Source organism: Rosa chinensis, unplaced genomic scaffold (genome assembly GCF_002994745.2).
Source record: "Rosa chinensis cultivar Old Blush unplaced genomic scaffold, RchiOBHm-V2 RchiOBHmChr0c12, whole genome shotgun sequence".
Classification (NCBI taxonomy): Eukaryota; Viridiplantae; Streptophyta; class Magnoliopsida; order Rosales; family Rosaceae; genus Rosa; species Rosa chinensis.
In genome coordinates, this window is record NW_020126826.1 from 124,156 (window position 1) to 145,868 (window position 21,713).

The 21,713-nt window shown below is 37.0% G+C and overlaps 1 non-coding gene across 1 annotated transcript; it reads right to left on the reverse strand.

The window, feature by feature from the left end:
- Positions 1 to 21,211: 21,211 nt before the first annotated feature.
- LOC112181237 lies at positions 21,212 to 21,318 on the reverse strand. The gene has a single exon (XR_002928730.1). It is a non-coding gene; the product is annotated as a small nucleolar RNA R71 (small nucleolar RNA).
- Positions 21,319 to 21,713: the final 395 nt, after the last annotated feature.

The following is a 21,713-nucleotide window of genomic DNA, read 5'->3' on the forward strand; positions in this document are numbered from 1 at the left end:
AGGTGAACGTGAGGGAGGAGATGGACTCGGTGTAGGTGATGTAGACTCCTCAGAAAAGTAAGTCCGCTTCCCTTGCTCGTTAAATGTGTACTCTTTGTATGTTGAAGGAGAAGGGCTTGTGAACTCGAGGAGTGAAGGACCCTTCAAACGAGCGAGCCTTGCTTCAATTTCCTTTAGTGTAGAGGGTCTAAAAGGCTCGGTCATTCATAGGAATCCTGAACATCATCAAAATTCAAAAAATTAGCAAAGTATAAAGTGAGTTAATTACAAATTAGTGATTTATACATCAACTTTACTATTCACGAATTTACTATTTATGAGTTACTATTCACGACTTTACTATTTATGATTTATACAAGTATAAAGAGAAGTATAAATTACAAACTATCCACAATCTTTTCACAAATAAACCACGTAAGAAGTTTATACAAGTATAAAATGTACAAAACAACACAATTTACAAGTGGAGGTTATGTTCAAGTATCTTATTATCTTTACAAAATAAAGTTAATATCTCAATTGATTACAAGTTGTAAGTCGAGCCCAATAGAAACCACTACTATTGGTGAGATACGATCTAGGGATAGTCGCCTAGACATAAGTCACTTCCCTTTGTTTCAGAAGGCTAGATGGCCAGATTAAGAGGTAAGTGAGAGGGAGGACTCATTTTGGTGACACTACGGAGGCTACTCCCTCATTGAGGTTTAGGCCCCTATTGGCTACTCCCACATTGTGGTTTACGCACGGTCTATAGTATCTCTGAGATCCAATTTGAACCCATCACCCAGGGTCTCAACCTAAGACACCACCTATATGCCCCTTACTCAGCTTGGAAAGGACTCATGTGTTAGACAGTTCTCCAAATGCTAATAAAAGCCGCCCTCAACCTCATAAGACCTTAGAAAGGCACTAATGAAGGGTTAAGGCCAATATTAACAAAAGGGCCCTTATCTACTCATACGATTTTACACACTTATAACAATCAAGAATTTAACAATATTTACAATTAATTCTTTTCTTTTCGCATTTTACACAAAACTTTCAAACAAACAAACAAACGTTACACTCTCTTTTTTTTTTTGTTCTTTTTTTTTTTTTTTTTTTTTTTTTTTTTTTTTTTTTTTTTTTTTTACGAAAATAAGTACAATTATTTACATTCTTTTCTTTTCTTTACAATTATTTTCAACACTTAGGTACGGGAACATGGAGTCTCGATGTGCAATGGGACTGAAACAGCTACCCTTTTCAAGACTATGTTTAATCCAATATACCTTAGTGAATCACAATATTTTCATTTGTTATATATATCATTGATTTCAAATTCAATTCCAAGCGGTAAATCAAGAGGACGTGCGGCCCAAGTATAGTCGTCTAGACACTAAGTCTCTCCTACATCCTTTGGGCAACCTTACTGAAATGGCCAGGTAGGGGAGGGCGACCACGAGAGGTAGAATCCATTTTGGCATGAGCTACTCCCACATTGTGGTTTAGGCTCATTTGCACGCACTTCTGGATTCAAGAACCAGTCATGAGCGTTGTCCCCTTCCTAGACACCATCCCACATAGGCTATACTTACTTGGATATAAAAGGTCCTAAGTGTGAAGACAGTTCAATGAATGTTAATAAAGGCCGCCCTCAACCTTAAGGGACCTGGACTAGGTACCAATAAGGGGTTTAGGCCAATATTAATAAACACGACTTCACCTATTCCTTCTTTAATTTACAACTCACAATTAAAATTCGTATTCAACAATATAAATAATCAACCTAAGTAATTAATCTACTAATTTTCGACAATTATCAACAAAATAATTAACAAGTAATTTTTTTTTTTTTCGGTCACAATATAAACAAAACACATATTATTCACAATATGACAAATGATTTTTCATTCCCCGGCAACGGCGCCAAAAATTGATGTCGCTCTTGGGAAGCGACCAATTTAACCCTGAAATGTCATTAGTAGTATAAAGTAAATAGGGATCGTTCTATTCCGGGGATTGAGGGTACACCTGTCATTATCAAACAATTAAACAATTAAAATTAAAACAAAGTATAATATTTACAAAAATAAAACAAAATATATACATATTTACGAAAAAGGGGGATTTTTGATTTTGGTTTTCTATTTTCGAAAATAAAAGCTAACTAAATAATTAAAAACGCAAAAACATAAAAATATAAATGGAATGTAAGAACAAAGATCAAAGTCGAAACTCATGATTAAAATTGATTCAAGTTCATCATTGTTCATCATAGTCATGCAAGAGGAGTTGATCATGTGAAACGTTCAAAAGCAAACAATTTCCCATATTTTACTTTCAATGCTAATTAACCTAAGCGAAAGCACCTAGATTAATCCTATCAAACATGCAATCAAACCCTAGAAAGCTAGTCAATCATGTCATGTTTAACGCATTAAGCACCTAGAAAGGCTATCAACTCAAATGTGCAACTTAGTATGAAAAAGTCCACCTAATTGCAATCTTCTTTGATTAAATTCGGTTTTTGTACAAAACCTTTACTACTTATCGATCCAAGAACACAAAACCAAAAAGTTGATTCATGTTCTTAAATTCGTAGCACCAATTATATCAAAACCCTAAGTGTTTGCAACCACATAAGATTAAAATACAAAAGTTATCTATCATGCAAATTTAATCAAACACTCACACAAAAGCAACCATAAATCGCAATATATGAATCTGAAAATTAACAATTCATCATAAAATTTCAGAAAACAATACTTGTTCATACATATGTGTCAACTAAGGCAAAACCAACGAAAATACAAAGCAAAGGTACAAGGAGAATCGGATTACACCGTGATGAAGATGAGATGAATGAAGTGATGATGTGGTCTCTTGAATTTCGAAAGCAATCTTCAAGGTGGAGGGTGGATGGTGTGCACGGCTTGTCTTCTTCTTCCTTGGCCTTGCTTGCACTTCGTGGTTGCCCTAGAGGATGGAGAGGAGCACGGCTAGTCTAAAGAGTTTTCTGAATTATTTTCTCAAAGTGTAAACGTAAAGAATGGAACTTCGAACTCTTGACGTTGAGAGAAGAGAGGAATATATAGGGGACGGCTTCTAGGTCTTCAATCCGTCCACAACCCTAGCAAAGCTCACGGCAATCTCTTGCTTCCTCCACATAATTTTCTCCAATGATTTCGTGCCACATAAGCCCTATGAGGTGGTGCAACCAATCACAAAATTCCAATATAAATTCCCTAAATAATCTTGCCGAAATATATATAGATATTTTCTGATTTCCTTCACCAATTTCGGCAACAATATACTTAGAGAATAAAGGGGGACGAACCTAGACTCCTTTGAGAGCTTTTTGTGTTCAACACATATTCTCTTTCCTTTAAAAGCTCCCTAAGAAATCTCCACGAAATCTCTTTATTTTTTCTGATTTTTCCTCACGGCAAAACCCTAGTTTTTCTCTTCATTATCTTTTGCCGAATTCCCTAGGGTTTGCACGGCATCCCCTTGTTTTCCTCTTGGCTTGGACGGCTAGGTCTTCTAGGGTTTTATCTCTTGATTTATTTCCATAAAAATAACCCTAGAAAATCTCCTTTTAATTTCTGATTTTCTTGGACGCCACCTCCTTGTTTCTCTCTTGCAAATTCACGGCAACAACAACCTTAAGGGTTAGGGTTTGCGTCACAAACCCTAATGTCATGGGCTTTGATGGGCCTTTATCCAATTTGCCGAAAATCCAAAGAGTTCTTGGGCCTCGTTGCTTTATCTTCAAGCCTTCTCATTTTCCAACGCAAAACACAATATTTTTCCATTTCTTTTTCATGGTTGCGTTGGAAACTTGCTAGGGAAGCCTTCCTCCATTTTGTAGGATTTCCTGGTTGGACTAGGAAAGCTTGTTTCTTCATTTCTGCTCAAATGTGTGGGCCATTTTCTCTCATGTTCGTTCGTCTTGATGTTCGCAAGCTCCTCTTTCCATTCGTGCGTTCATTTCCACTTTCTAGCTCGGAGGTCCTGAAAATAGAAACTATACTTAAAATAGAAACTTTCTAAAATGAAAAGTGGCAACTTTCCTAAACTGAAAATGGGAAACTTTCTAAAAATGAAAAATAGAAACTACTGAAAATGGAAACTTACTAAAAATGATAAATAGAAACTACAAAAATGGAAACTTTCTACAAATAGGAACTTTCCCAATCAAAGAATGGAAACTTTCCTAAACAGGGTTTTATTAAGGAAATAACGCAGAAAATGCAGGGAAAAGCAAGTAAAACGTCGCATTAAAATGCTCCTATCAAATTCCCCCACACTTAGCTTTTGCTAGTCCCTTAGCAAAATCACACTAAGACACACACTAAGACTCAACGAAAATTAAAGACTTGACACGAAACAGACTCTATAGCCCTTCAACTTTTTGTCTCAGCAATCTCTTACTTTCACAACACCAAGATTAGCACTTCACCAAGAATAAATGTTTAGGCATTCGAGAGTTAATTAAAACACATAATCTTCACATACACAAGTAGGACTTGGTTGTAACAATGGTGATGGGTTCTGTTAAGCATGTTTCAGACAAGTATGATTCAATCCTCACAAGGCATATCCACTCTTTCTTCTCTCAGAATTCAAGGCAATGCTTAAAAGCTTATACACTCAAGTATATGTGAAAGATAGCAAGTATATCACATAATGTAAGAAACGAAAGCACATGTATAATTTTCTTTAAAGATCTCATGAAGGATACCAACTACTTGCACAGATGGACCCAAGCCATAGGTTCAACTCTTGTAACTCATCTCCACATCAAGGGCTGTCCCATCTTAAGGATCAAGAAGGTCTTTTCAATGGTTGTAATGGGTTAAGGCTCAAGGTTTTAAGAAATGAAGGGTAAGGATTTATCAAAGTGTCCTAAAAACCTAGCAGAGCACATGTAAATGTAGAGACCACAAGAAATCCACCAATGCATTGCAAAAACGTCACTTCCCCTAGAGGTAACATAAAAGGGGCCTAGTGTCTTCATGTTGGGCCCAATCTTCATTGTAAACTTCCCCTGAACTACAGTGAATGGACAAAGGTCAAATTTTTCTTTAATAGGCCTTCATTTCAAAGTAAACTCCAAAATCACTAAGTATGGGGGACTAAAATCCATAAATATTTCTTTCTTTTCTTTTCTAGCCGTACATTTTTTCTCTTCTTTTCATTTTTCACGGCTTTCACATATTTTTTTCTTTATGGACAAGTCTACCCCCACACTTGAACTTTAACCTCTTCTCAATTTTCCTCCTTAGCATCAAACCCATGTAGTATGTCTCAAAAGATAGCTCCACTAAGTTCTTAGAACAAAGGGTAGGGTTGTTACTATACTAAGCTTCATGGTTAAGGATTTTAGGGTGATGAACGAAAAGGCTTAATGTAGGCTCAAAGGGGCTAATCTAGGGGAGTCCCACGACGGGCACAAATGGGGACACAAGTTTATATGGCAATGGTGGTAATTCCTAGGATGCCTCTATCCCTTCCAGAATCAGGGCCATGTATTGATATAACGTCTCAACAAGCACAAGAGTGAATTCTAGCATTCTCTAGTCCATCAAACTTAATCTATGGCAAGCAGTCAATCAAATGAAAGAATAATGAGATCATCAAAACATCGCCAAGAAAATAAGAATATATTTTTCATTTTACTCCAAGAAAAAGGGACATGGGCTCAATTATCTCACATGGGTTTTTATGAATCAAAACTCATCTTAACATGCTCATATTCTGTACCAAGGTCACGAAATCCATATCCACTACACATGCATATACTTTTCATATATCTCAATTAACCAAAGAATACCATTTAAAATCATCTCAATCTTGTGATCCTCTTTTAGCCATAATTTCAGAGATATAAGCTCGTCCTAGATAGTTGAAAGGCATCCTACGACTCAAAAACAAAAATAAAAGTAGCGAAAATTTTTAAATTTTTGACATTTTTCGATTCTTTTTTTGTATTTTCCAATATATGACTCAAGATAAAAGTGTAAATCCCTTCCCCCACACTTAAATATTGCATTGTCCTCAATGTAATCAATTAAAAGCATGCAATGAAACACTTAAGCATATAGGGATGAAATTTACGAAAATAATACTAAATTCAAAAAGCAAAAACGAAAAATAAAAGATAAGGATAAAGAAAGCAAATCTGATTTGCATGGGTTGCCTCCCAAGTAGCGCTTGGTTTTAACGTCTTCTCAGCCTAGACGTGGTTTCCTCTTCTCCTCAGTTGGTGGAACCTTCAAAGCCTCCCTTTGGGTTTGGAATTGTGTTGCTCGGAAGCTTACCACTCTCATGAAACTTGGTCATGAAGTCCACCACTTGTCCCATTTGCTTCTTGAGCTCTGCAATGTCCTTGGCATTGGTCTGTTGTCCTTGAAGCAAAGTCTGTGTGGCACTAGTCAATGCCTGAGTAGAATTAGTCAATGCCTCTATCGTCTTATCATAGTGAGAATTGGGATTCCCTACATTGTGTTGAGGAGGCATGTAAGGTTTTTGATAGGGAGGTCCTTGAGGACGTTGGAAACTGCCACCAAGAGGGTTCTGAACATTTTCATTGTTGGTCCACTTGAAGTTGGGGTGGTCCCTCCATCCAGGGTTATAGGTATTCGAATATGGATCATACCTTGGACGTGGGGGACCCCCTTGGTTCCCTTGATAGCCTCCTATAGCATTCACAGATTCCCAACCACCATTCTCACTCAGTTGAGGACATTGATCCGTAGGATGTCCTTGAGTAAAGCATACCCCACAAGCAGAGGGTCCTCCATGGCCTTGAGTAGTCGCCACCTTGTTCACAAGAAGGGTGAGTTTGCTCAATTGATCCGCAATGGCAGGACTAGTGCTCACCTCATTTACCCTACGAGTGGGTTGTCTCACACCCTCATACTGTTGGGAGTTTAGGGCACGATTAGCTATAAGTTCCCTCCCAACCGCAGGTGACTTATCCACAAAAGCTCCACCAGCTGCAGCATCCAACATTTGCCTTTCCAAGGGTAAGAGTCCTTCGTAAAAGCATGTAAGTAAGGTCTCATCCTTCATCTGATGTTGAGGGCATTGTGCAAGTAAGGAATTGAACCTCTCATAGTAGGCAGCATAGGACTCATCATGAGCTTGCTCTATTCCACTAAGCTTCTTCCTGAGTGTGATGACCTTTGAAGCTGGGAAGTATTTCTCCAGGAAGGCTTTTCTCATTGTTTCCCAAGAAGTGATACGTCCTGCAGGAAGTTCATATAGCCAATCCTTGGCTCTATCAGCTAGAGAGAATGGAAATGCTCTCATCTTAAGAAGGTTTTCATCCGCCCCTTGTGGTTGCATGTTTGCACAAACAGATTGGAATTCTCGTACGTGCTTATTAGCATCCTCCATATTAAGTCCGTGGAAGATAGGGAGCTTGTGCAACAATCCACTCTTAAGCTCAAACTCTGCCTGTCTTCCAGCTGCAGGGGCAGGGTATACTATGCCTGTAGGGGGTCCTCCTTCAACAGTTGCGGTGGAGAGTTCCCTAATAGATGCCATTCTCTCTTCCCTGACTTCTTCAGGTGGTGGTGAAGGTGGTGGTGCAGGTGGTGGTGTAGAGTTGGACGAAATCACAGGTGAAGGTGAACGTGAGGGAGGAGATGGACTCGGTGTAGGTGATGTAGACTCCTCAGAAAAGTAAGTCCGCTTCCCTTGCTCGTTAAATGTGTACTCTTTGTATGTTGAAGGAGAAGGGCTTGTGAACTCGAGGAGTGAAGGACCCTTCAAACGAGCGAGCCTTGCTTCAATTTCCTTTAGTGTAGAGGGTCTAAAAGGCTCGGTCATTCATAGGAATCCTGAACATCATCAAAATTCAAAAAAATTAGCAAAGTATAAAGTGAGTTAATTACAAATTAGTGATTTATACATCAACTTTACTATTCACGAATTTACTATTTATGAGTTACTATTCACGACTTTACTATTTATGATTTATACAAGTATAAAGAGAAGTATAAATTACAAACTATCCACAATCTTTTCACAAATAAACCACGTAAGAAGTTTATACAAGTATAAAATGTACAAAACAACACAATTTACAAGTGGAGGTTATGTTCAAGTATCTTATTATCTTTACAAAATAAAGTTAATATCTCAATTGATTACAAGTTGTAAGTCGAGCCCAATAGAAACCACTACTATTGGTGAGATACGATCTAGGGATAGTCGCCTAGACATAAGTCACTTCCCTTTGTTTCAGAAGGCTAGATGGCCAGATTAAGAGGTAAGTGAGAGGGAGGACTCATTTTGGTGACACTACGGAGGCTACTCCCTCATTGAGGTTTAGGCCCCTATTGGCTACTCCCACATTGTGGTTTACGCACGGTCTATAGTATCTCTGAGATCCAATTTGAACCCATCACCCAGGGTCTCAACCTAAGACACCACCTATATGCCCCTTACTCAGCTTGGAAAGGACTCATGTGTTAGACAGTTCTCCAAATGCTAATAAAAGCCGCCCTCAACCTCATAAGACCTTAGAAAGGCACTAATGAAGGGTTAAGGCCAATATTAACAAAAGGGCCCTTATCTACTCATACGATTTTACACACTTATAACAATCAAGAATTTAACAATATTTACAATTAATTCTTTTCTTTTCGCATTTTACACAAAACTTTCAAACAAACAAACAAACGTTACACTCTCTTTTTTTTTTGTTCTTTTTTTTTTTTTTTTTTTTTTTTTTTTTTTTTTTTTTTACGAAAATAAGTACAATTATTTACATTCTTTTCTTTTCTTTACAATTATTTTCAACACTTAGGTACGGGAACATGGAGTCTCGATGTGCAATGGGACTGAAACAGCTACCCTTTTCAAGACTATGTTTAATCCAATATACCTTAGTGAATCACAATATTTTCATTTGTTATATATATCATTGATTTCAAATTCAATTCCAAGCGGTAAATCAAGAGGACGTGCGGCCCAAGTATAGTCGTCTAGACACTAAGTCTCTCCTACATCCTTTGGGCAACCTTACTGAAATGGCCAGGTAGGGGAGGGCGACCACGAGAGGTAGAATCCATTTTGGCATGAGCTACTCCCACATTGTGGTTTAGGCTCATTTGCACGCACTTCTGGATTCAAGAACCAGTCATGAGCGTTGTCCCCTTCCTAGACACCATCCCACATAGGCTATACTTACTTGGATATAAAAGGTCCTAAGTGTGAAGACAGTTCAATGAATGTTAATAAAGGCCGCCCTCAACCTTAAGGGACCTGGACTAGGTACCAATAAGGGGTTTAGGCCAATATTAATAAACACGACTTCACCTATTCCTTCTTTAATTTACAACTCACAATTAAAATTCGTATTCAACAATATAAATAATCAACCTAAGTAATTAATCTACTAATTTTCGACAATTATCAACAAAATAATTAACAAGTAATTTTTTTTTTTTTCGGTCACAATATAAACAAAACACATATTATTCACAATATGACAAATGATTTTTCATTCCCCGGCAACGGCGCCAAAAATTGATGTCGCTCTTGGGAAGCGACCAATTTAACCCTGAAATGTCATTAGTAGTATAAAGTAAATAGGGATCGTTCTATTCCGGGGATTGAGGGTACACCTGTCATTATCAAACAATTAAACAATTAAAATTAAAACAAAGTATAATATTTACAAAAATAAAACAAAATATATACATATTTACGAAAAAAGGGGGGATTTTTGATTTTGGTTTTCTATTTTCGAAAATAAAAGCTAACTAAATAATTAAAAACGCAAAAACATAAAAATATAAATGGAATGTAAGAACAAAGATCAAAGTCGAAACTCATGATTAAAATTGATTCAAGTTCATCATTGTTCATCATAGTCATGCAAGAGGAGTTGATCATGTGAAACGTTCAAAAGCAAACAATTTCCCATATTTTACTTTCAATGCTAATTAACCTAAGCGAAAGCACCTAGATTAATCCTATCAAACATGCAATCAAACCCTAGAAAGCTAGTCAATCATGTCATGTTTAACGCATTAAGCACCTAGAAAGGCTATCAACTCAAATGTGCAACTTAGTATGAAAAAGTCCACCTAATTGCAATCTTCTTTGATTAAATTCGGTTTTTGTACAAAACCTTTACTACTTATCGATCCAAGAACACAAAACCAAAAAGTTGATTCATGTTCTTAAATTCGTAGCACCAATTATATCAAAACCCTAAGTGTTTGCAACCACATAAGATTAAAATACAAAAGTTATCTATCATGCAAATTTAATCAAACACTCACACAAAAGCAACCATAAATCGCAATATATGAATCTGAAAATTAACAATTCATCATAAAATTTCAGAAAACAATACTTGTTCATACATATGTGTCAACTAAGGCAAAACCAACGAAAATACAAAGCAAAGGTACAAGGAGAATCGGATTACACCGTGATGAAGATGAGATGAATGAAGTGATGATGTGGTCTCTTGAATTTCGAAAGCAATCTTCAAGGTGGAGGGTGGATGGTGTGCACGGCTTGTCTTCTTCTTCCTTGGCCTTGCTTGCACTTCGTGGTTGCCCTAGAGGATGGAGAGGAGCACGGCTAGTCTAAAGAGTTTTCTGAATTATTTTCTCAAAGTGTAAACGTAAAGAATGGAACTTCGAACTCTTGACGTTGAGAGAAGAGAGGAATATATAGGGGACGGCTTCTAGGTCTTCAATCCGTCCACAACCCTAGCAAAGCTCACGGCAATCTCTTGCTTCCTCCACATAATTTTCTCCAATGATTTCGTGCCACATAAGCCCTATGAGGTGGTGCAACCAATCACAAAATTCCAATATAAATTCCCTAAATAATCTTGCCGAAATATATATAGATATTTTCTGATTTCCTTCACCAATTTCGGCAACAATATACTTAGAGAATAAAGGGGGACGAACCTAGACTCCTTTGAGAGCTTTTTGTGTTCAACACATATTCTCTTTCCTTTAAAAGCTCCCTAAGAAATCTCCACGAAATCTCTTTATTTTTTCTGATTTTTCCTCACGGCAAAACCCTAGTTTTTCTCTTCATTATCTTTTGCCGAATTCCCTAGGGTTTGCACGGCATCCCCTTGTTTTCCTCTTGGCTTGGACGGCTAGGTCTTCTAGGGTTTTATCTCTTGATTTATTTCCATAAAAATAACCCTAGAAAATCTCCTTTTAATTTCTGATTTTCTTGGACGCCACCTCCTTGTTTCTCTCTTGCAAATTCACGGCAACAACAACCTTAAGGGTTAGGGTTTGCGTCACAAACCCTAATGTCATGGGCTTTGATGGGCCTTTATCCAATTTGCCGAAAATCCAAAGAGTTCTTGGGCCTCGTTGCTTTATCTTCAAGCCTTCTCATTTTCCAACGCAAAACACAATATTTTTCCATTTCTTTTTCATGGTTGCGTTGGAAACTTGCTAGGGAAGCCTTCCTCCATTTTGTAGGATTTCCTGGTTGGACTAGGAAAGCTTGTTTCTTCATTTCTGCTCAAATGTGTGGGCCATTTTCTCTCATGTTCGTTCGTCTTGATGTTCGCAAGCTCCTCTTTCCATTCGTGCGTTCATTTCCACTTTCTAGCTCGGAGGTCCTGAAAATAGAAACTATACTTAAAATAGAAACTTTCTAAAATGAAAAGTGGCAACTTTCCTAAACTGAAAATGGGAAACTTTCTAAAAATGAAAAATAGAAACTACTGAAAATGGAAACTTACTAAAAATGATAAATAGAAACTACAAAAATGGAAACTTTCTACAAATAGGAACTTTCCCAATCAAAGAATGGAAACTTTCCTAAACAGGGTTTTATTAAGGAAATAACGCAGAAAATGCAGGGAAAAGCAAGTAAAACGTCGCATTAAAATGCTCCTATCAACACTTTGTAGAAAATCAGAAAACTCTCTCTAGCCTAGCCGTGTTCATCTCCATCCTCTAGGGCAACCACGAAATTCAAGCAAGGCCAAGGAAGAAGAGGACAAGCCGTGCACTACCTCCATCACCATCCTTGAAGATTGCTTTCGAAATTCAAGAGACCATTCATCACTTCATTCATCTCATCTTCATCACGGTGTAATCCGATTCTCCTTGTAACCTTTGCTTTGTAATTTTCGTTGGTTATGCCTTAGTTGACACAATTGTTTGAATAAATATTGTTTTCTGAAATTTTATGATTAATTGTTAATTTTCAGATTCATATATTGCGATTTATGGTTGCTTTTGTGTGAGTGTTTGATTAAATTTGCATGATAGAAATCTTTTGTATGATAATCTTGAATGGTTCGAAACATTTAGGGTTTTTATGTGAATGTTGCTACGAATTTGAGAACATGGATCAACTTTTTGGTTTTGTGTTCTTGAATCGATAAGCAGTAAAGGTTTTGTACAAAAACCGAATTTAATCAAAGAAGATTGCAATTAGGTGGACTTTTCCATACTAAGTTGCACATTTGAGTTGATAGCCTTTCTAGGTGCTTAATGCATTAAACATGACATGATTGACTAGCTTTCTAGGGTTTGATTGCATGTTTGATAGAATTAATCTAGGTGCTTTCGCTTAGGTTAATTAGCATTGAAAGTAAAATATGGGAAATTGTTTGCTTATGAACGTTTCACATGATCAACTCCTCTTGCATGACTATGATGAACAATGATGAACTTGAATCAATTTTAATCATGAGTTTCGACTTTGATCTTTGTTCTCACATCCCATTTGTATTTGTTATGTTTTTGCATTTTAATTATTTTCTTAACTTAGTTTAATTTTCGAAAACCAAAATCAAAAACCAAAAATCCCCCCTTTTTCGTAAATATGTATATATTTTGTTATATTTTTGTAAATATTATACTTTGTTTTAATTTTAATTTTTTAATTGTTTGAAAATGACAGGTGTACCTCAATCCCCGGAATAGAACGATCCCTATTTGCTTTATACTACTAATGACATTTCAGGGTTAAATTGGTCGCTTCCCAAAAGCGACACCAATAGGTGAGAGGAGCATTTTAATGCGACGTTTTAACTGCATTTCCCTACATTTTTCTGCGCCATTTCCTTGAAAAATCCCTGTTTTGGAAAGTTTCCATTCTTTGATTGGGAAAGTTCCTTATTGCAGAAAGTTTCCATTTCTGTAGTTTTCATTTCTCATTTCCAGAAAGTTTCCATTTTCAGTTTAGGAAAGTTTCTATTTTTCATTTTTAGTAAGTTTCTATTTTTCATTTTAGAAAGTTTCTATTTTCAGTATAGTTTCTATTTTCAGGACCTCCGAGCTAAAAAGTGGAAATGAACGCACGAATGGAAAGAGGAGCTTGCGAACATTAAGGCGAACAAATATGAGACGAAAAGGGTCACAGAAATGAGCAGGAATGAAGAAACAAGCTTTCCTAATCCAACTAGGAAACCCTGTGAAATGGAGGAAGGCTTCTCAAGCAAGTTCTCAACGCAACCATGAAAAAGAAATGGAAAAATAATGTGTTTTGACGTTGGAGAGACAAGGCTTGAAGTTGAAGCAACGAGGCCCAAGAACTCTATGGATTTTCGGCAAATTGGATCAAGGCCCATCAAAGCCCATGACATTAGGGTTTGTGACGCAAAACCCTAACCCTAAAGATGTTTTGCCGTGAAAACCAAAGAGAGGAGAGAAAAGTGGCGTGAAATATCAAGAAGAAATAAAAGATTACGCAAGAGATTTTCTAAGGTGAAGTTTATGGAAAGAAATCAAGAAAAAGCACCAAATGGCGTCTAGATTCATTCCTAGAAACCCTATGTATATTTTGGCCGAAAATACAAGAAGAAAATCAGAAAATAATCAAGGAATTTCGGCAAGAATATATTAGGGAATCTTCTTGGAGTTTTGTGATTGGTTGGATGACATACTAGGGCTTATTTGGCAATTTCTCATTGGTGGAAAGCATGTGGAATTATTAATTTAATTCCTTGGAAAATAAATCAGAAAACTCACGGCTTGGAGGCCAAGACATGCCGTCCCCTATATATACTACACCCTAGACGTATCAAGGCACCACTTTACAATTCAGAAAATTCTCTCTACGCGCGGAAGCTCTCTCCATTCTCTAGTTCAACCTTTGGCGTTTTCAAGCAAGGAAGGAAGAAGCAAGGCTAGGCCGTGAGCATCTCCACCATTCCACCTTGAAGCCGTGCACTTTGAAGCTTGCTTTCAAGTTTCATTCGTTCATCATTCAAGTTATTCATCCATATCTCCATTCACGGTGTAATTCAACCTTCTTTCTTGTAATCACTTTTGATTCTTCTTGTTTGATTTCGTTAGAGATTGTTCTAGTTAACATTGATGTTTGAACAAGGTTTATATTCTGAAAATTTATGATTGATTAAGGATTTTCGATTTCTATGTCGTGATTCCAAAGTTGCTTATGTGTGATTGTTCGATTGAATTTGCTTTATAGATATCTTTTGTATTTTAATCTTATGTGGTTCGAAACACTTAGGGTTTTGATATGAATGGTGCTAGATTTAAGAACATGAAATCAACCTTTTGTTTTGTGTAACTTAAATCGAAAGTAGTAAAGGTTTTGGACAAAAATCGAATTCAATTGAAGAGAATTGCAATTAGGTGAACTTATTCATACTAAGTTGTGCACTTGAGTTGATAGCCTTTCTTGATGCTTCTTGCGTTGAATATGTATGATTGACTAGCTTTCTAGGGTTTGATTACATGTTTGATAGGATTAGTCTTTGTGCTTTCACTTAGATTAATTAGCAATGAAAAGTAAAATATGGGAAATCGTTTGCTTTCGAATGTTTCACATGATCAACTCCTTTCACATGACTTGGAAGAACAATATAAAGTTAATTCGAATTTAATCATGGACTTGGTTTTAATCTTTGTTTCTTACATTTCATTCTTGTATTTGTGTTTTTGTTTATACTTAGTTTTAATTCTTTTAATTTTCGAAAAAACCAAAAACCTAAAACCCCCTAAATTCGTGAATAGTGTTTATATGTGTGAATATTATACTTTGCTTTTATTTTAATTGTTTAAATTGTCTTACATTGACAGGTGTACCCTCAATCCCCGGAATAGAACGATCCCTACTTGCTTATACTATTAATGATATTTCTAGGGTTAAATTATATGCTTGCTTAAAGCGTATCAAATGTTTGGAAGTAGGATGGTGAATTTATTAGGACCGCTATGAAAACAGATCAATTTAGCGACATGACATGTTTCACCTTAAGAATTGTTTTTCCTAAGTGTAGACCTCTCAGTTTTACTTAGCCAGCTCTTGGATCAGTTTTGAAGCTTATTTCTACGCGTCTTGATCGGATTTGCACATCTTTTATGTATCTTAGCTATACCATTGTTGAATGATCAGTGTGTGCGCCCACTTCTACTTCTACAGTATGTAAATTTCGGGGACGAAATTTTATAAGGAGGGGAGATTGTTATGTCCCGAACCTAAATTTATCGGTTTACTAGTCATTTGGACGGTAAACGACAATTACTTTCACTTTTTACTATGTTTCGATACTTTTAGTGGCCCTAAAATTTGACTTTTTGTTCGGGTCAAAATTTGAGAAAATGTTCTTTATGAAAGTTGTAGAGGACGTTAAACAGAGCGCGTGCATATGTGTTACGTAAAAATCGGAGTTCGTATACGAAAGTTATGGCCAAAATACTAAAGTTACTGTTCATGGTAAGTTTCTATAAATAGCCGAGTTACTGTGGTAAGTTTCCATTTTCGGAAACTTACCAAGCTCTCTTCTCTCTCCCCGATTCTGTCATCCTCTCCGACCTCTTCACCTTCTTCCGGCCATAACTTCTTCATCCGGCGACGGATTTTGACGTGTAAGATGTCGTTGGAAAGCTCTCTTCCCTCTCTTCATTTCTATGGCGGTTTGGTGATTGATTCTGGAGTGTGGAGGTGCAGCAACGAGAAGAAGAGGCCGGTCACTGTAGTAGATCGGGATTTCCATCGATTTCCTGCGATTCCGGCCGTCTCCAGCCACCAAACTGGCGTCGAAGGTTCGGTTTTTGTCAAGGATCATTTCGCCTCTATCCTTGAGCCACGATTTGTAGTGTGGAGGTCGAATCGACGATTTCAAGGGTTCTTGGGTTTTTCTGGAAAAATTTCACCTGCCAAATTGGAGCCCATCAAGGTAAAATTAGAACTTGTTGTAGTGTGAAAAATGTTTGGTCTGTTGAGTAGGTGGTGCTGCCAAAATTTGGTGGCCAACGGAGGTGGTGGCCACCGGCACGTGGGGCCCACGCGCTGCCACTGTTGGTGGCGCGTGGAGGCGTGTAGGGCAGTGTTTTAATTCCAGTTTTTAGCCCATTAAATTGTAGAAATGTTGTAGAGCTTGTATGTGAAGTTTGGTGAATTTTGGAGGAGTTTGGAATTGTTTGTGATTTTCCGAAGTTCAGAGTTTTGTGATTGAATTGTGGGAAATTCCGGCCGTCGGATTTCCCTCATTTTCGTTGTGGAATATGTAAAATGAGGAATTGGTGTTGTGGGTGTGATTTGGGTTGAATTTGAGAAGTAATGGAGATAGGGATGTTTGAGGTTTCGTAATTATTTATTCGGATTGTCATTTACGGAAATATAATTGTGTACAGGACGATGTCGCGAGCTACGGTGATACGCTTTAAGCAAGCATATAATTTAACCCTAGAAATATCATTAGTAGTATAAGCAAGTAGGGATCGTTCTATTTCGGGGATTGAGGGTACACCTGTCAATGTAAGATAATATAAACAATTAAAATAAAACAAAGTATAATATTTACACATATAAACACTATTCACGAAATTAGGGGGGTTTTAGGTTTTTGGTTTTTTCGAAAATTAAAAGAATTAAAACTAAGTATAAACAAAAACACAAATACAAGAATGAAATGTAAGAAACAAAGATTAAAACCAAGTTCATGATTAAATTCGAATTAACCCTACATTGTTCTTCCAAGTCATGTGAAAGGAGTTGATCATGTGAAACATTAGAAAGCAAACGATTTCCCATATTTTACTTTCAACGCTAATTAATCTAAGTGAAAGCACAAAGACTAATCCTATTAAACATGCATTCAAGCTCTAGAAAGCTAGACAATCATACATATTCAACGCAATAAAACACATAGAAAGGCTATCAACTCAAGTGTACAACTTAGTATGAATAAGTTCATCTAATTGCAATCCTTTTCAATTGAATTCGATCTTTGTCCAAAACCTTTACTACTTTCGATTTAAGTTCATAACACAAAAAGTTGAATCATGTTCTTAAATCTAGCACCACTCATACATAAACCCTAAAAGTTTCGAACCAATTAAGATTAACATACAAGAGATATCAATTAAGCAAATTCAATTGAACAATCACAAATAAGCAACTTTGGAATCACAACATAGGAATCGAATTTCTTTATTCAATCATAAAATTTCAGAATATAAACCTTGTTCAAACATCAATGTTAACTAGAACAAATTCTAACGAAATCAAACAAGGAGAATCAAAAGTGATTACAAGAAAGAAGGTTGAATTACACCGTGAATGGAGATGGTGATGAAGAACTCGAATTGTGAACTAATGAAACTCGAAAGCAAGCTTCAAAGGTACACGGCTTCAAGGTGGAATGATGGAGATTACACGGCTTGGTCTTGCTTCTTCCTTCCTTGCTTGAAAACGCAGAAGATGCACTAGAGAATGGAGAGAGCTTTCGCGTATAAACTGATTTTTTGAATTAGAGGGGGTGTCTAAAACGTCAAGAATGAGGGAGTATATATAGGGGACGTTGGCCTTGGTCTCCAAGTCTTCATGAATCTTCTATTATTTTCCCAAAGAATTATATAATAATTCTGCATAGCTTCGACCAATCACGTAGCGCCATGTAAGCCCTGGTGTGTCATCCAACCAATCACAAGCCTTCAAAATAAGTCCCAAATATATTATTGCCGAATATCCATGAATTAATTCTGATTTTCTTCTTTATTTTCGGCAAAAATTCCTTTAGGAATTGTAGGAACGAATCTGGACTTGTTTTTGAACCTTTTCTTCCTTAAATCTCTCCATGGACTACCTTTAACGTCATCCCTTGATTTTCTCTTGATTTTCATGACAAAATGCAGATTTTATTCCTTATTTTCGTCCAAAATATATTGAGGGGCTTTAGGAACGAATCTGGACTTGTTTTGAGCTTTTTCTTGTTGCACAATCCCTTGAAACTCTCCCTATAATATTTCCAACGTTTTTCCTTGATTTCTTCTTGATTTTTCACATTATCTTCATGATTTCCCATGGAAAAATCAGATTTAATTCCCAAAAATATCTCCATTACGTCACAAAACCCTAATTCCATGGGCTTTTATGGGCCTTGATCCATTTTGCCGAAAATCCAACTCAAATCCATAAAGTTCTTGGGCCTCGTTGCTTCAACTTCAAGCCTTTTCATCCTCCAATGTCTAGACACTTCATTTTTCCATTTCTTTTTCATGTTTGCGTTGGAAACTTGCTTGGGAAGCCTTCCTCCATTTCGCAGGGTTTCCTGGTTGGAACAGGAAAGCTTATTTCTTTATTTCTGCTCAATTGTGTGACCCTTTTCTTCTCATATTCGCTCGTCTTGACGTTCGCAAGCTCCTCTTTCCATTCGTGAGTTCATTTCCACTTTTTAGCTCGGAGGTCCTGAAAATAGAAACTATTACAGAAAATAGAAACTTTCCTAAAACGAAAATAGAAACTTTCTAAAAATGAAAAATAGAAACTTTCCTAAACTAAGAATGGAAACTTGCCAGAAATGAGAAATGAAAACTACAAAAATGGAAACTTTCTACAATAAGGAACTTTCCCAATCAAAGAATGGAAACTTTCCCAAACAGGGATTTTTCAAGGAAATGGCGCAGAAAATGTAGGGAAATGCAGTTAAAACGTCGCATTAAAATGCTCCTATCAAATTCCACTACACTTAGCTTTTGCTAGTCCCTTAGAAAAATCACGACAGAGACACGACTACGACTCAACGAAAATTAAAGACTTGACACATAACAGACTCTATTGCCCCTTAACTATTTGTCTCAGCAATCTCTTACTTTCACAACACCAAGATTAGCACTTCACCAAGAATCAATGTTTAGGCATTCGAGAGTTAATTAAAACACATAATTCACATATACACAAGTAGGACTTGGTTGGAACAATGGTGATGGTTTCTGTTAAGCATGTTTCAAACAAGTTTGATTCAAATCCTCACAAAGTATATCCACTCTTTCTTCTCTCAGATCATGGCAATGCTTAAAAGCTTATACACTCAATTATATGTGAAAGATAGCAAGTATATCACATATTGCAAGAAACGAAAGCACATGTATAATTTTCTTTTAAAGATCTCATGAAGGATACCAACTACTTGCACAGATGGACCCAAGCCATAGGTTCAACTCTTGTAACTTATCTCCACATCAAGGGCTGTCCCATCTTAAGGATCAAGAAGGTCTTATCAAGGGTTGTAATGGGGCCATGGCTCAAGGTTTAAAGAAACGAAGGGTAAGGAATTTAACAAAGTGTCCTAAAAACCTAGCAGAGCTCATGTAAATGTAGAGAGACTTCTAGAAATCCACCAAGTATGCAAAAACGTCACTATCCCATGGGGGCGTTATAAAGGGGCCAAGTGTCTTCATGTTGGGCCCAAACTTCACTCTAAACTTCCTTTGGTCTCTAGTGAGTTGGACAAAGGCCAAATTTTTTTTGTAGTGGGCCTTCAATTCAAAGTAAACTCCAAACTCACCAAGTATGGGGGACTAAAATCCATAAAGATTTCTTTCTTTTTCTTTTTCTTAGCCGCAAACATGTTTTCATTTTTCTTTTTCTTTTTCCACGGCTTTTTCATATATTTTTCTTTTATGGACAAGTCTACCCCCACACTTGAACTTTCACCTCTTCTCATTCTTCATTGTTGACGCCTAAATCTTCAAGTAAAGTCTCAATTTAGCTCCACTAAGTTCTTAGAACAAAGGGTAGGGTTATAGCTATACTAAGGTTTAGGTTAAATATTTTTAAGGGTGATGAAAGAAAAGGCTTAACGTAGGCTCAAAGGGGTCTATCTAGGGGAGTCCCACGACGGGCACAAATAGGGACACAGGTTTATATGGCAATGGTGGTAATTCCTAGGTTGCCTCTATCCCTTCCAGAATCAGGGCCATGTATTGATATAACGTCTCAACAAGCACAAGAGTGAATTCTAGCATTCTCTAGTCCATCAAACTTAATCTATGGCAAGCAGTCAATCAAATGAAAGAATAATGAGATCATCAAAACATCGCCAAGAAAATAAGAATATATTTTTCATTTCACTCCAAGAAAAGGGACATGGCTCAAATAACTCACATGGGTTTTTATGAATTAAAACTCATCTTAACATGCTCATATTCTGTACCAAAGTCACGAAATCCATATCCACTACAAGGCACACATTTTTCATATGTCTCAATTAACCAAAGAATACCATTTTAAAGTCATCTCAATTTTGTGATCATCTTTTAGCCATAATTTCAGAGATATAGTATCATCCTAGACAGTTGAAAGGGCATCCTAAGACTCAAAACAAAATGACTTAAGACAAAGACTCAATGGACTCAATAAAGCAACGAAAATTTTTGTTATTTTTGACATTTTTCTATTTTTTTTTGTATTTTTCAATATATGACTCAAGATAAAGGTGTAAATCCCTTCCCCCACACTTAAATATTGCATTGTCCTCAATGTAATCAATCATAAGCATGCAATGAAACACATAAACATAGAGGGTAGACATTTACGAAATTAGAGACTAAGTTCAAACAGGAAAACGTGAAAAGAAAGAGAAAGCAATGGGTGACGCGGAGAATAATGAGAGACCAATTGTTGTCCTACCGTTGTCAACCAACCATCTTGTATAGTCTTGCCACCTTGTGGAGTCAATTTTGAGATCAAGTCTTCTACTCTTCAAATTTTGCCAAAGTTCAATGGCTTTAGTCAAGAGAGACCTTACACTCATGTGAAGCTGTTTGAAGAAGTATGTGGTACACTACAATTGGGAGGACTTACACCGGATAGCTTGAAGATGCGTCTTTTTCCCTTTTCACTTCAAGACCGAGCAAGAGAATGGTTACATAGACTACCTCCCGCGAGTATACGATCATGGCATCAACTTCAAGAAGAGTTTTTGAATGCATTCTTTCCTCCCCACCGGACTGCAAGTATGAGAGATGATATCTTGAGGTTTATTCAATTTGATGGAGAGACTTTGCATGAGGCATGGGAGAGATTCAAGGACATTGACCTTGGATGCCCTCACCATGGCCTAGATAAGTGGTTACTTATTGATTCATTCCATAGAGGCTTGCTACCGGAATCTAGAAGACCTGTGGATAATGCCGCACTTGGAAGCATTGAAAATAAGCATGCTACGGAAGCTTGGGGTATCATTGAAGACTTATCTAAGCAAAGTGCAAGGTGGGACTATTATGACCGAAGAAGAAGACGAAGAGATGAATTTGAGTAGCCAAGGAGCCGTGAATTGTATGATGAGCATAAGAGTCGAGATTCCTATGATGAGCCTAAGAGAGGCCGTGACACCCTTGATGATTCAAGGAGGAGTCGTGAGTTGTATGATGAGCCACCGACTCATGAGCCTTTACCTAGAGGTCGTGGGATTTATGAGGTGTCTATGCCAAGTGATGGAATGATGAGTTCAAAGT